This window comes from Ursus arctos, unplaced genomic scaffold, assembly GCF_023065955.2.
Source record: "Ursus arctos isolate Adak ecotype North America unplaced genomic scaffold, UrsArc2.0 scaffold_20, whole genome shotgun sequence".
Lineage (NCBI taxonomy): Eukaryota > Metazoa > Chordata > Mammalia > Carnivora > Ursidae > Ursus > Ursus arctos.
Window position 1 is genome coordinate 56,780,915 of NW_026622875.1, and position 14,662 is coordinate 56,795,576.

The following is a 14,662-nucleotide window of genomic DNA, read 5'->3' on the forward strand; positions in this document are numbered from 1 at the left end:
GTGTTCCCTCTCTTGCTGGCTGTCTCTATCTCTGTCAAATAAATAAATAAAATCTTTAAAAAAAAAAAAAAAGAACGATTTCTCAACATTTGCTGCAACATGGACAGGACTGGAGGTAACTCCGTGTTCTAAAATAAAGGGTAGTTCTAAATGCTTTGCTGAGGTGGGTGCATGTGGAGAAATTTGCAGTTCTAGGCCAGGGGCAGTTTATGTGTAGAAAATCATAAGAACGTGATGGTGAGAATGTACAGGGGGATTTTTCTTTTTCTTCTTTTTAAAATTTAAAGTCATTTATTTAACATATAGTGTATTATGAGGTTCAGAGGTAGAGTTCAGTGATTCATCAGTTGCACATAACATGAGTGTTCATTACATCATTGCCCATCACTCAGTTGCCCCATCCCTCCACCCACCTCCCCTCCAGCAGCCCTCAGTTTATTTCCTATAGTTAGCAGTCTGATATATTTCTTATCTCTCTCTGATTTCATCTTATTTTGTTTTTCCCTCCCTTCCCCTATGTTCATCTGCTTCATGACTTAAATTTCACATATAAGTGAAATCATATTGTATTTGCCTTTCTCTGACTGACTTGTTTTTCTTAGTATAATACCCTGTACTTCCACCCGTGTCCTTGCAAATCATAATATTTAATTCTTTTCAATGTCTGAGTAATATTCTATTATATATATAGCACATTTTAATTATCCATTCATCTATGGAGGGACATTTGGGTTCTTTCCATATTTTGGCTATTGTGGACATTGGTTGTATAAACACTAGGGTGCAGGTGCCACTTTGAATCACTATGTTTGTATCCTTTGAATAAATACCTAGTAGTACAATTGCTGGGTCATAGGGTAGCTCTGTTTTTAACTTTTTGAAGAAGCGCCATAGTGTATTCCAGAGTGGCAGCACCAGTTTGCATCCCCACCAACAGTGTAAGAGGGGTCCCTATCTCTACATCCTCCCAATGTCTGTTGTTTCCTGAGTTGTTTTTTTAACCATTCTCTCTGGTGTGAAGTGGTATCTCATTGTGGTTTTGATTTTTATTTCCCTGGTGCAGAGTCATGTTGAACAATTTTTCATCTGTCTGGTGGCCATTTGTATGTCTTCTTTGGAATAATGTCTGTTTATGTCTTCTGCCCATTTAATGACTGGATTATTTGTTTTTTGGGTGTTGAGTTTGATAAGTTTTTCATAAATTTTGGGTACTAACATTTTATCTTTTTTTAAATTTAAATTCAATTAGCCAACATATAGTACATCATTTGTTTCAGATGTATAGTTCAGTAATTCATCAGTGGCATATAACACCCCGTGCTCATCACATCACGTGCCCTCCTTAATGCCCATCACCTGATTACCCCATCCCCCCACCAACCTCCCTTCCAGCAACCCTCAGTTTATTTCCTAGAGTTAAGAGTCTCTCATTGTTTGTCTACCTCTCTGATTTCTTCCCATTCAGCTTTCTCTCCCTTCCCCTATGACCTCTGTGCTATTTCTTTTTTCCTCATGTGAGTATATGATAATTATCTTTCTGTGACTGACTTATTTTGCTGAGCATAGTACCCTCCAGTTCCATCCACATCAATGTAAATGGTAAGATTTCATCCTTTCTGATGGCAGAGTAATGTACCATTGTATATAGAGATATCACATCTTCTTTATCCATTCTTTTGTTGATGGACATCTCGGCTCTTTCCATAGTTTGGCTATTGCAGAGACTGCTGGTATAAACATTGGAGTGCAGGTGCCCCTGAGGAGTAGTACCTTTGTATCTTTGGGGTAAATACCTAGTAGTGTAATTGCTGGGTCGTAGGGTAGCTCTATTTTTAACTCCTTGAGGAATATCCATACTGTTTTCCAGAGTGGTTGTACCAGATTGCATTCCCACCAACAGTGTAAGAGGGTTCCCCATCTCCCCATCTTCCCAATGTCTGTTGTATCCTGAGTTGTTAATTTTAGCCATTCCGACTGGTTTGAAATGGTATCTCATTGTGGTTGAGCTTGTATTTCCTGGAGGACAAGGGATATGGAGAATTTTTTCATGTGTCTGTTGGCCATTTGTATGTCTTTATTAGAGAAATGGCTGTTCATGTCTTCTGTCAATTTCTTGACTGAATTGTTTTTTGGGTGTTGAGTTTGATAAGTTCTTTATAGATTTTGGATACTAGCCCTTTATCTGATAAGAAATTTGCAAATATCGGGGCGCCTGGGTGGCACAGCGGTTAAGCGTCTGCCTTCGGCTCAGGGCGTGATCTCGGTGTTATGGGATCGAGCCCCACATCAGGCTCCTCTGCTGTGAGCCTGCTTCTTCCTCTCCCACTCCCCCTGCCTGTGTTCCCTCTCTCGCTGGCTGTCTCTGTCAAATAAATAAATAAAATCTTAAAAAAAAAAAAAGAAATTTGCAAATATCTTCTATTTTGTAGGTTGCCTTTTAGTTTTGTTGAGTGTTTCCTTTGCTGAGCAGAAGCTTTTTATCTTGATGAAGTCCCAATAGTTCATGTTTTATTTTGTTTCCCTTGCCTTTGGAGACGTGTCTAGCAAGAAGTTGCTGCAGCTAAGGTAGAAGAGGTTGCTTCTGTGTTCTTCTCCAGGATTTTGATGGATTTCTGTCTCACGTTGAACCCTTTCAGCCATTTTGTGTTTATCTTTGTGTGTGGTGTAAGAGAGTGGTCCAGTTTCATTCTTCTACATGTGGCTGTCTGATTTCCCAATGCCATTTGTTGTGGAGACTGTCTTTTTTTTTCCCATTTGATATTCTTTCTTACTTTGTAGAGGATTAGTTGAGCATAGAATTGAGGGTCCACTTCTGGGTTCTCTATTCTGTTCCATTGATCTATGTGTCAGTTCCGTTGATGATTACAGCTTTGTAATATATGTTGAAGTCTGGCATTGTTATGCCTGCAGCTTTGGTTTTCTTTGTCAACATTCCTTTGGCTAATTGGGGTCTTTTCTGATTCCATACAAATTTTAGGATTCTTTGTTCCAGCTCTGTGAAAAATGCTGATGTTAATTTGATAGGGATTGCCTTGAATATGCAGTTTTCTTTCAGTAGCATAGACATTTTAACAATATTTGTTCTTTTAGTCCATGAGCACGGAATGTTTTTCCATTTCTTGGTGTCTTCCTCAATTTCTTTCATACATGTCCTATAGTTATCAGAATACAGATCCTTTACCTCTTGGTTAGGTTTAGTCATAGGTCTTATGGTTTTCGTAAATGGGGTCAATTCCTTGATTTCTCTTTCTTCTGCCTCACTGTTAGTGTATAGAGATGGAACTGTCTTCTGTGCATTGATTTTATATGCTGCCACTTTGCTGAATTCCTAGTTCAATTCTATCAATTTTGGGGTGGAGTCTTCTGAGTTTTCTACATAAAGTATCATGGCATCTGCAAAGAGAGAGAGTTTGACTTCTTCTTTGTGAATTTGAATGCTTTTAATTTCTTTTTATTGTCTGATTGCTGAGGCTAGGACTTCTAGTACCATGCTGGAAAACAGTGGTGAGAGTGTGCAGCCCTGCCATCTTCCTGACATTAGGGAAAAAGCTCTCAGTTTTTCCCCATTGAGAATGGTATTTGCTGTGGGCTTCTCATAGATGGCTTTTATGATAGTGTGATATGTTCCCTCTATCCCCATATTGTGGAGAGTTTTCATCAAGAAAGGATGCTGTATTTGGGCAAATGCTTTTTCTGCATCAGTTGAGAGGATCATATGGTTTTTGTCCTTTCTTTTAGTAGTGTGATGTGTAACATTAATTGATTTGTGGATGTTGAACCACCCTTGCAACCCAGGAATAAATCCCACTTAGTTGTGGTGAATAATCCTTTTAAAGTACTCTTGGATCCTATTGGATCTTGGTGGGCATTTTGACATCCATGTTCATCAGGGATATTTGTCTGTAATTCTCTAATCTTTATGATCTCTCTTCCTCTGCCTGGTTTAGGCTTTATATGCTGTTCTTTCTCCAGGTCCTTTAGGTGTAAGGTAAGCTTGTGTATTTGAGACTTTTATAATTTTTTGAGAAAGGCTGGTTTTGCTATGTACTTTCCTCTTAGGACTAACTTTGCTGCATCCCAAAGGTTTTGAACAATTGTGTTTTCATTTCTTTTTTTTTATTTTAAAGATTTTATTTATTTATTTGACAGAGATAGAGACAGCCACGGAGAGAGAGAACACAAGCAGGGGGAGTGGGAGAGGAAGAAGCAGGCTCATAGTGGAGGAGCCTGATGTGGGGCTCGATCCCACAACGCCGGGATCACGCCCTGAGCCGAAGGCAGACGCTTAACCACTGTGCCACCCAGGCGCCCCAGTTGTGTTTTCATTTCATTTCTTTCCATGAATTGTTTAAGTTCTTTAATTTCCTGGTTGGCCCATTCATTGTTTAGTAGGATGCTTTTTAACCTCCAAGTGTTTGAATTCTTTTCAAATCTCCTCTTGTGCTTGAGTTCATGTTTGAAACCACTGTGGTCTGAAAATATGCAGGGAGCAATCCCAAACTTTTGTTTGAGACCTGATTTGTGACCCAGTATGTGATCTATTCTGGAGAATGTTCCATGTGCACTTGAGAAGAATGTTTATTCTGTTGCTTTGGGATGGAATGCTCTGTATATAACTGTGAAATCCATCTGGTCCAGTGTGTCATTCAAAGCCCTTGATTCCTTGTTTATCTTCTCCTTAGATGATCTGTCCATTGTTGTGAGTGGGGTGTTGAAGTCCCCTACTATTATTGTATTATTATCAATGTGTTTCTTTAATTTGGTTATTAATTGGTTTATATAATTGGCTGCTCCCAAGTTTGGAGCATAAATATTGATAATTTTTAGATCTTCTTGTTGGAATGACCCTTTAAGTATGATATATTGTCCCTCTTCATCCCTTATTACAATCTTTGGTTTAAAATCTAATTTGTCTGATATGAGACTGCTATCTCAGCTTTCTTTTGATGTTCATTAGCATGATAAATAGTTCTCCACCTACTCACATTCAATATGGAGGTGTCTCTAAGTCTAAAATGAATGTCTTGTAGCCAGCATATGGATGGGTCTTGATTTTTTATTCAATCTGTGTCTTTTGATTGGAGTATTTAGCCCATTTACATTCAGAGTAACTACTGAACGATATTAATTTAGTGCCATTGTATTACCTATAAAGTCCCTGTTACTGTAGATTGTCTCGGTTGCTTTCTGGTCTATGTTACTTTTGGGCTCTCTCTTCACTTACAGGATCCCCTTTAATATTTCTTGCAGGGCTGGTTTAGTGATCACAAATTCCTTTAGTTTCTGTTTTCCTGGAAGCTCTTTATCTCTCCTTCCATTCTGAATGACAGCCTTGCTGGGTAAAGTATACTTAGGCGGCATGTTTTTCTCATTTAGTACCCTGAATATATCATGCCAGCCCTCTCTGGCCTACCAGTTCTCCGTGGATAGGTCTGCTGCCAGTCTAATGTTCCAACCCATATAGATTAAGAATGTGTAGCCTCAAGCTGCTTTAAGGATTTTCTCTTTATCTCTGAAATTAGCAATCTTCACTGTTATATATCAGGATGTGGATCCATTTTTATTGATTTTGAGTGGGGTTCTCTCTACGTTTTGGACTTGAATGAGTTTTCCTTCCTCAGATTAAGGAAGTTCTCAACTCAAATGTACTTTTTGTTCCTCTCTTTCTTTCTTCTTCCTCTGGGACCCCAAAAATTCTATTATTGTTTCGCCTTACACTATCACTGATTTTGTGAAGTATCCCTTCACGATCCATTAGTTTTGCTTTTTTTTTCCTCTTTTCATCAGCTTCCTTCCTTTCTATCAACTTGTCTTCTTTTTTTTTTTTTTTTTGGAAAATAATTCTTTACTTATTTTATTTTTTATTTTCTATTATTTTTCATAATAATATTTTTATTATATTCTGTTATTCACCATACAGTAAATCCCTGGTTTCTGATGTAAAGTTCAATGATTCATTAGTTGCGTATAACACCCAGTGCACCATGCAATACGTGCCCTCTTTACTACCCATCACCAGTCTATCCCATTCTCCCCCCAAAGCCCTCAGTTTGTTTCTCAGAGCCCATAGTCTCTCATGCTTCATTCCCCCTTCTGATTACCCCCTTTCTTTATCCCTTTCTTCTCCTACCGATCTTCCTAGTTCTTATGTTCCATAGATGAGAGAAACCATATGATAATTGTCTTTCTCTGCTTGACTTATTTCACTTAGCATTATCTCCTCCAGTGCCATCCATGTTGCAGCAAATGTTGAGAACTCGTTCTTTTTGATAGCTGAGTAATATTCCATTGTATATATGGACCACATCTTCTTAATCCAGTCATCTGTTGAAGGGCATCTCGGCTCCTTCCACGATTTAGCTATTGTGGACAATGCTGCTATGAACATTGGGGTGCATATGGTCCTTCTCTTCACTATGTCTGTATCTTTGGGGTAAATACCCAGTAGTGCAATGCCTGGATCATAGGGTAGCTCAATTTTTAACTTCTTAAGGGACCTCCACACTGTTTTCCAGAGTGGCTGTACCAACTTGCATTCCCACCAACAATGTAGGAGGGATCCCCTTTCTCCACATCCTCTCCAACAATTGTTGTTTCTTGCCTTGTCAATTTTTGCCATTCTAACTGGCATAAGGGGGTATCTTAGTGTGGTTTTGATTTGAATTTCCCTGATGGCTAATGATTTTGAACATTTTTTCATGTGTCTGTTAGCCATTTGTATGTCTTCATTGGAAAAGTGTCCGTTCATATCTTCTGCCCATTTTATGATTTGTTTATTTGTTTCTTGCGTATTGAGTTTGAGAAGTTCTTTGTAGATCTTGGATACCAGTCTTTTATCTGTAGTATCATTTGCAAATGTCTTCTCCCATTCCGTGGGCTGCCTCTTAGTTTTTTTTACTGTTTCCTTGGCTGTGCAGAAGATTTTTATCTTGACGAAGTCCCACAAGTTCATTTTATCTTTTGTTTCTATTGCCTTTGGAGATGTGTCATGAAAAAGGTTGCTGTGGCCGATGTCGTAGAGGTTGCTGCCTATGCTCTCCTGTATGATTTTGATGGATTCCTGTCTCACATCAAGGTCTTTCATCCATTTAGAATTTATAAATCATATGATCCTCTCAATAGTTGCAGAAAAAGCATTTGACAAAATACAGCATCGTTTCCTGATGAAAACCCTTCAGAGTGTAGGGATAGAGAGTACATTCCTCAATCTCATAAAAACCATCTATAAAAAGGCTACAGCAAATATCATTCTCAATGGGGAAAAGCTGGAAGCCTTTTCCTTAAGATCAGGAACACAACAAGGATGCCCACTCTCCCCACTATTATTCAACATAGTACTAGAAGTCCTTGCAATAGCAATCAGACAACAAAAAGGGATAAAAGTTATCCAAATCGGCAAAGAAGAAGTCAAACTGTCTCTCTTCACAGATGACATGATATTCTATATGGAAAACCCAAAAGAGTCCACTCTCAAACTACTAGAAGTTATAGAGCAATTCAGTAATGTGGCAGGATACAAAATCAATGCTCAGAAATCAGTTGCATTTCTGTACACGAATAACGAGAATGAAGAAAGAGAAATTAGGGAATCCATCCCATTTACAATAGCACCAAAAATCATACATTATCTTGGAATTAACTTAACCAGAGACGTAAAGGACCTATATTCTAGAAACTACAAATCACTCTTGAAAGACATCGAGGAAGACACAAAAAGATGGAAAATATTCCATGCTCATGGATCAGAAGAATTAACATAGTTAAAATGTCCATGCTACCCAGCGCAATCTACACTTTCAAGGCTATCCCGATCAAAATACCAATGACATTTTTCAAAGAACTGGAACAAACAGCCCTTAAATTTGTGTGGAACCAGAAAAGGCCCCGAATCTGCAAGAAATTGTTGAAAAGGAAAAACAAAGCTGGGGGCATCACATTGCCGGATTTCGAGCTGTACTACAAAGCTATGATCACAAAGACAGCATGGTACTGGCACAAAAACAGACACATAGACCAATGGAACAGAATAGAGAACCCAGAAATGGACCCTCGGCTCTTTGGGCAACTAATCTTTGATAAAGCAGGAAAAAACATCCAGAGGAAAAAAGACAGTCTGTTCAATAAATGGTGCTGGGAAAATTGGACAGCTACATGCAAAAGAATGAAACTTGACCACTCTCTCATCATCTTGTCTTCTATGTCACTGACTCTCTCTTTTGCCTCATTTACCCTAGCTGTTAGAGCATCCATTTCAGACTGCATCTCAGTTAAAGCATTTTTAATTTTGGCCTTCTTAGATTTAATTGTGCACTCATAGAATCTCTAGTGTCTTTTATGCTTTTTTCAGTGCCAGCTAGTAACTTTATAATCATTACCCTGAATTTCAGCTCTGACATTTTATTTATATCCATATAAATTAGATCTTTGGCAGAGCTAATTACCCCTTCTCTTTCTTTTGTTGTGAAATCCTCCTTCTATTCATTTTTACCAGAGAAGAATGGATAAACTAGAAACAAAATAAAAAATACCAGCCATGACCCATGTGAAATACACACTAGACAAATCCTAAGAGGTAAAAACCAAAAAAGAAAAGAAAAAGAAAACAAAAGGGAAAAAAGAAAGAATATAATCTCCCAGGTGGACAAAGGAGGGTGATCCACTTGCTTCTGGGTGTGTTTTGGTCTGTTTATTAGAAGACACTAAGTCCCAAAATTGTAAAGAAAGCAAAACTTATATATATGCATAATTAAATTGTATATAGTGAAAGGAATCCAGAAATGAAGAATATATCTATAAAATGTAAATGTAAAACTGAAAGTTTAAAAAAGACTTAAAAACAAAGATTTGGTAAAATAAACTAGTTGAAAAGGAAAAAAGGAAAAAAAAATAAAAGGAACTTTTAAAACTGAGATATAAAAGAATCATGAGAAAAAAAACCTTCAAATTCCATATTCTCTTTTCCCCTAGCATTGGAGTTTCACAGTTCTGTGTGCTCTGTAAACTTGGTATTCATCTGATGTTCCAGCTGGTTTTCTGAGCGAGGGACCTGCTATGTTGATTCTTGGGTGTCTTTGCCTGGGCACAGTTGCACAGCTCCTTACTAGGGGGCTGGACTCATTGTAAGCTGCTTCTGGTCGCTCTGTGTGGCTTTTGTTTCCTGAAGGCTTTCCTTGCTGATTTAGAGGATGAAAATAAAAATAAAAATGGCCATGCCCTGATCTCCAGCCCTGGAGCTGAAGGACCTCAGGCCCCTGTTTCCCTCTCAGTGAAAAGCAATCTTCACTTTTGTGTGTGCCAAATTCAGCAGACTCCTGAGATGCTCACCTGTGCCAAAGCTCTCGTGGAAGGCGGAGGGTTGCCGTGTTTCTTTCCTTTTCAGGGCGCCTGTATGGAGAGCTATCGCCCAGTCATGCTGCGGTTCATGGTTTATGGCAAACCAAGCTGAGAGCCCCCACCTGGGATCACTGACCTTAGCCAGTTTCCCTGCTCAGATGCCTGGGAACTCTGCCAGCTCAGGCACCCCTGTTCTTTCCATGACCCTGGGAATCCTGAGACCACACTGTCCCACCTAGGATTCTGCCCCACTTTGCCCCCTGAGCACCTTTCAGGCAGGGATGTCTCTCACTGAAGCAGACTTCTAAAACTTCTGATTTTTCATTCTGAGGCTATGTCACTTTCCAGTAGCCACCATACAGAGTTTACCTCCCCCCCCGCCATCTATCTTCTGATATATCCCCTCACATTCACTTCTTTACAAGTACTACCTTGCAAAAAGTGGTCACTTTTCCATTTGTAGAATTCCAGCAATTCTTTTCTTACATCTCAGGTTGAATTCATAGCTGTTCAGATTGTTTTGATAGTTATATAGCTATCATCATGGGACCAGATGAAACGAGGTCCCCTCCTCTTCTGCCATCTTACCTCCCTCTGTGCATAGTAATTTTAGATTGGACTGAATTTATTGTTCTAGGTGCACTTATCAGAGATTTTGGACTTGAGTAAACTAAAGTGGTAAGCTGCTTGATTAGTTGACTAAAGACTGTTTTAATAGAAGGCAAGAATCTTATATCTGCTTCTGCATCAATCTGTTGGGATATAATAGGTGTGTATATGTAATAATAGATTGAACTCAATGAAACTGACATTCCAGAAATTGCTTGAAGTAATGTAGACTAGAGGAAGGAATCCAAAGACATAGGTGGAAGCCAGGTATAAGAAGTTCATTTTTCAGACAGTGCTTCTAGAAATTTTTAGTGGTTGGTATCTGTTGTGAGTTTTGAAATTAGAGGACATCACAGCAGTGTGGAATTGCTTGGAATTCAAGTGTGTGATTAGGATTAATGAGATGAAACAAAATTCTGACAAGAGTGCTAGAAAATTCCAAATTTTTTCTCTTCCAGAGAATATCCGTAACATTTATTTTAGTTCTAGAAGCAAAGAGCAAACATAAGCCAAATTCCAATCATAACTGACCTTTTGAAATTGAGAAATTTCTACTAGAGCTTTACTCTCCAAACTTTATTGTGTATCCCTGTGGCTGGAAATGACTGGAAAACAAGCCCCCTCTAACCCTAAAAAGTACTTAGAGAAGTATCTGACCTTTATTCCTTGTTACCTTTCTCCCAGGCTCCATCCGTATCTGGGCAGCAGAAGGAATTAGGAATGACAGAGAATTGGATGATAGGTGCAGGCTTAACTCTTTACAGGCAAGAAACTCTTAAGGACAGGCTTGTTCCAGGCACTATGAAGAAAGGGGAGGAAACAATACTTCTGCCCACCACTAAATGGGGAGAAACAGCTTGGCCCTTCCAGAATATCTCCTCCAAGAAGGAAACATCCACTCACTTAGGGAGGTTTGCATGCTTAATCTGTAGAAACACTAGTGTGTGAACATTGGTGTTACTGGGGTAGGGGGTAATGCACTAGATATATATGCTTAGCCATAGAAGAGCTTCAAGGGCAGATGAAGTCATCCTAGAGACCTCAGATTGGAGGGAATTTATAAATTCTCTGGAATATCAGGGTTCAGTGTCTTCTTGGCTCTCTTCTGATTGTTCAAGTTGCAATAAGAAATGTTAAGTGTTACCTGTTCTCTAAAGTGGTGTTAAAACAGGATCATCAGGAGATATTATGGTGCTTTAGGGGTGCAGAGATTTTATACATCAAAACTAGAAATCACATCACTGGTTTTTTTTTAATTTCCTACAGCTTGTAACAGGAAATAACCTGCTGAAATAATGATTCCTCCCTCCTGAAAATGTGTATCTCTTGACATTTAATCATGTTGTCATCTCTCCCCCAACACCTGTCCAAATCCTACTTCAAGGCTCAATTCAATGCTATTCCCTTTGAGGCTGACTGTGATCCCTTTCAAAATCAATCCCTTTCCTGGCTCTCTGAACGTCTCTCATGTTGGGTATCACGTACTGCCTTTTGCTAGTCACCCATATCTGCCTTGACATTTTTAAGGTCTACTCTCACTCCCCTATCTCCCTCCTAGAATCCAAAGTCTCTTACATAGATGTCTTCCTTATGTTTGTATAGTGCTTATTAGGACATGTCAAAGGTCACAATTTACCTCACTTAATCCTCCCAACTTGGGAGGTGTCAGCAGGCACGGATTTTTTTTTTCCCATTTCACAAATGAAGAGACTTAAGATGCAGTGGATACATAATTTGTCTGAGAACACAAATCCTAGATGGTAAGAGGCAGAGCTTAGGTCTGTCATACTTACAAGGCTAGAAAGAAATTCTGGTCTATGTTTGAGATGCTTCTGGAAGAACTTAGATTTCAAATCTGAGATCTAACAAACCCAGAAACTGAAAAATTACAACAATGTCAAGTTTATTATTTCCAAGACCAAAATGATGCTTTTGGAGAATCAAGGTCACAGACATTGGCTCAGAAAGAAAGACGTCTCTGCAATGAGAGGCAGATTTTGGCTCATATAGCTCTGTGGCCCCATTTCTCCACCTGTGAAATAAGAAGGTGGTGACTAGACTACCAACTCTAAGGATCCTTTGTGCACTCCATGAGTCCTCACTACCAACTATGGTGGCTGGGACTTGTGGGTAGGATGGCCTGAAAATGCTCTTTCCACTTTGCAGATCTGCAGCAGGAAGGGCCAGAGGCTGAGCTGGAGGTCCAGAGAGAGGGTTGGGGTTGCAATGACAGGCCCAGAGCAGAGATTTTGCCAGAACAGAGTACAGGGGGGTACAGCCCCCACTCTCCTAAACCTACTGGTGTAGAGCTCCCTGGAAGGAAGCATGGCGAGTTGGGATGGTACTAGGTGTGGAGGCAGAGGCCAGCATTCCCACCAAACATGGTCGCTGATGCATTGGGATCACCAGAAGTTCTCCACCGCTCTCTGGGCCAGTCTCCCCATCTGTGTCACTAGTGAAGGTCAATTCCAGCACCAACAATGGGCAGAGGCACCCTGGGACCACAGCTCCCACTGCAGGGCTGGGATGTGGCCCACACACCAGCACCACCCACCTCTGCCCAGTTGCCATCCCACTAGCAAGTGGCTTGGAAAGAGTCCTGAACTAAAGATGTACCAGAAGCAACTACCTCGTGGTCTTCGGGTCCCTGGAGCAACTTCCAGTTCCATCTAGGAAGCTCAGAGTCCCGCTTATCTCATTGGTCTCCCTGCCTGAGATTGGCTTCCAAAGAATAGGACCATGAGGCCCACTGAGGCTCAAAGTCAAAGAGAACAGTCCATAGTCCCCCCCCCCGCCCTGTGTCTAACTCAAAGCCATATTTTATTAGTGTCACTGGCCCCCCCTCATGCTCATAAAGGGCTGGAACACCATTAGTAGTAATAAACAGAGTAATAAAGAACAGGAATGAATGGGGTTTAGAGAAAGATAGCCTCTTGGGATAGAAAGAGGAGAGGACGTCTATAGGTTTGAATTCAGAGTCTTCCTTGCCCTTTTCAGCCAGTAAAACGTTACCCAGCTAGCAGGACATTTGCTAAGCCTCACCTGCAAACTAATGATCCTGTCTTATAAGGGATGTCCCTGTCTCTTTCCCTCCAAGCCTCTCAGTATAGCTGGAAGTTACAACCCAGACCTATGATTTTCCTTCCCTGATTAAAAAGCCTTCCACAGCAACTTAGATGAAGGACCTATTTCTTAGAGGTTAGGCCAGGCACACCAGTGAAATACAGGTGGCCTGACCTTTTCTTCCAGCCAAGAAGACAGTTACTAAAACCAGCCAAGCTTGGAGTTTGTGCCTGGGGACTCAAATGTGAGCCAGAGAGACATGGATCAGCTCACATAGGAGCTGTACAGTGGAGGAGGCTGACAGGTAAACAGTGTTAACACAGTGTGACAAATAAGGACTCTGACAAACACAAAGGAAGGGGTACCTAATGCAAGGAGAGAGATGGGATATAGAGAAGGCTTCCTGGAGAAGGGGGTTTCTCAGTTAAGTCTTGAAGAACGAATAGAAGTTTTCAAGGTAATAGGAAAGTCTCTGCTCTTGGGCAACATCCACTCCCGTTCAAGCACAGTAACTGGGGGTTCCTGCCCATATTCTAGGGACCTACTTTATTTTTAAGGTGTATACAAATTCCTGGGTGTTGAAGAGGGGACTGTCCACACAGATGATGTCACAAAGTCTGAGCAGTTTGGGGACAGAGAATCTCCAGACCTGACTGTGCTTCTCTCTTTGTGGTCTCCTTAAATCAAAAGTTTGTTATTACTATTATTATTACTACAAACAAATGGGTCAAAGACTCAGCAGGCCTTGGCAGTAATCTTGATACAATGGATAAAGAAGTGGGAAGAAACACACTAGAAAACACCTATTATACCTACAACGTGCCAGGCACCATTCTAAATGCTTTATATATATATTATCTCATCTAATCCTCATATTAATGCTATGATTTAGGTACTATTCTTATCTTTATTTTACAGATGAAGAAGCTGCAGCACAGAAAGGCCAAGTAACTTGGCCATGGTCACCCAGCCCATGGTATGACATCCAGCATTCTAGTTTGGGCCCCTGGGTGAATGATAGTGCCTTTCACAGTGATGGGAACGTGGGTGGAGCTTCAGAACTGATGAATGCTGGGGCGCCTGGGTAGTGCAGTCGTTGGGCATCTGCCTTCGGCTCAGGGCGTGATCCCGGCATTCTGGGATCGAGCCCCACATCAGGCTCCTCCGCTGGGAGCCTGCTTCTTCCTCTCCCACTCCCCCTGCTTGTGTTCCCTCTCTCGCTGGCTGTCTCTCTCTGTCAAATAAATAAATAAATAAAATCTTAAAAAAAAAAACAAAACTGATGAATGCTGCTTTAGGCATACAGAATTTGGGTTACCTGTTCTGTTAGCTTTCATACCAAAGCTAGTGTGATGGTTTCTCAGAGAGGTCAGGGTGCTGTTCCCTCAGATGTTAGATAAGTGCATCTACATTATGTTGCCCCCTTACCTTCCCACTTTTTATCTGCTCCTTGGCACTCCATGGGGGCCTTTCCTTGGACAGCAAATTGCCAGTGCTTAACTTTATGAAAGATTAACCACATCCATTGGCCAAAATATCAGTCCCTGGGCCTGTTTCTTCATTTATAAGATGGAGATGCCTATTCATTGAAACTCAGATTGGGTGAAAATGCCCTGGGCATCACATACAGTATAATAATAACCGAAAGCTCAGGATA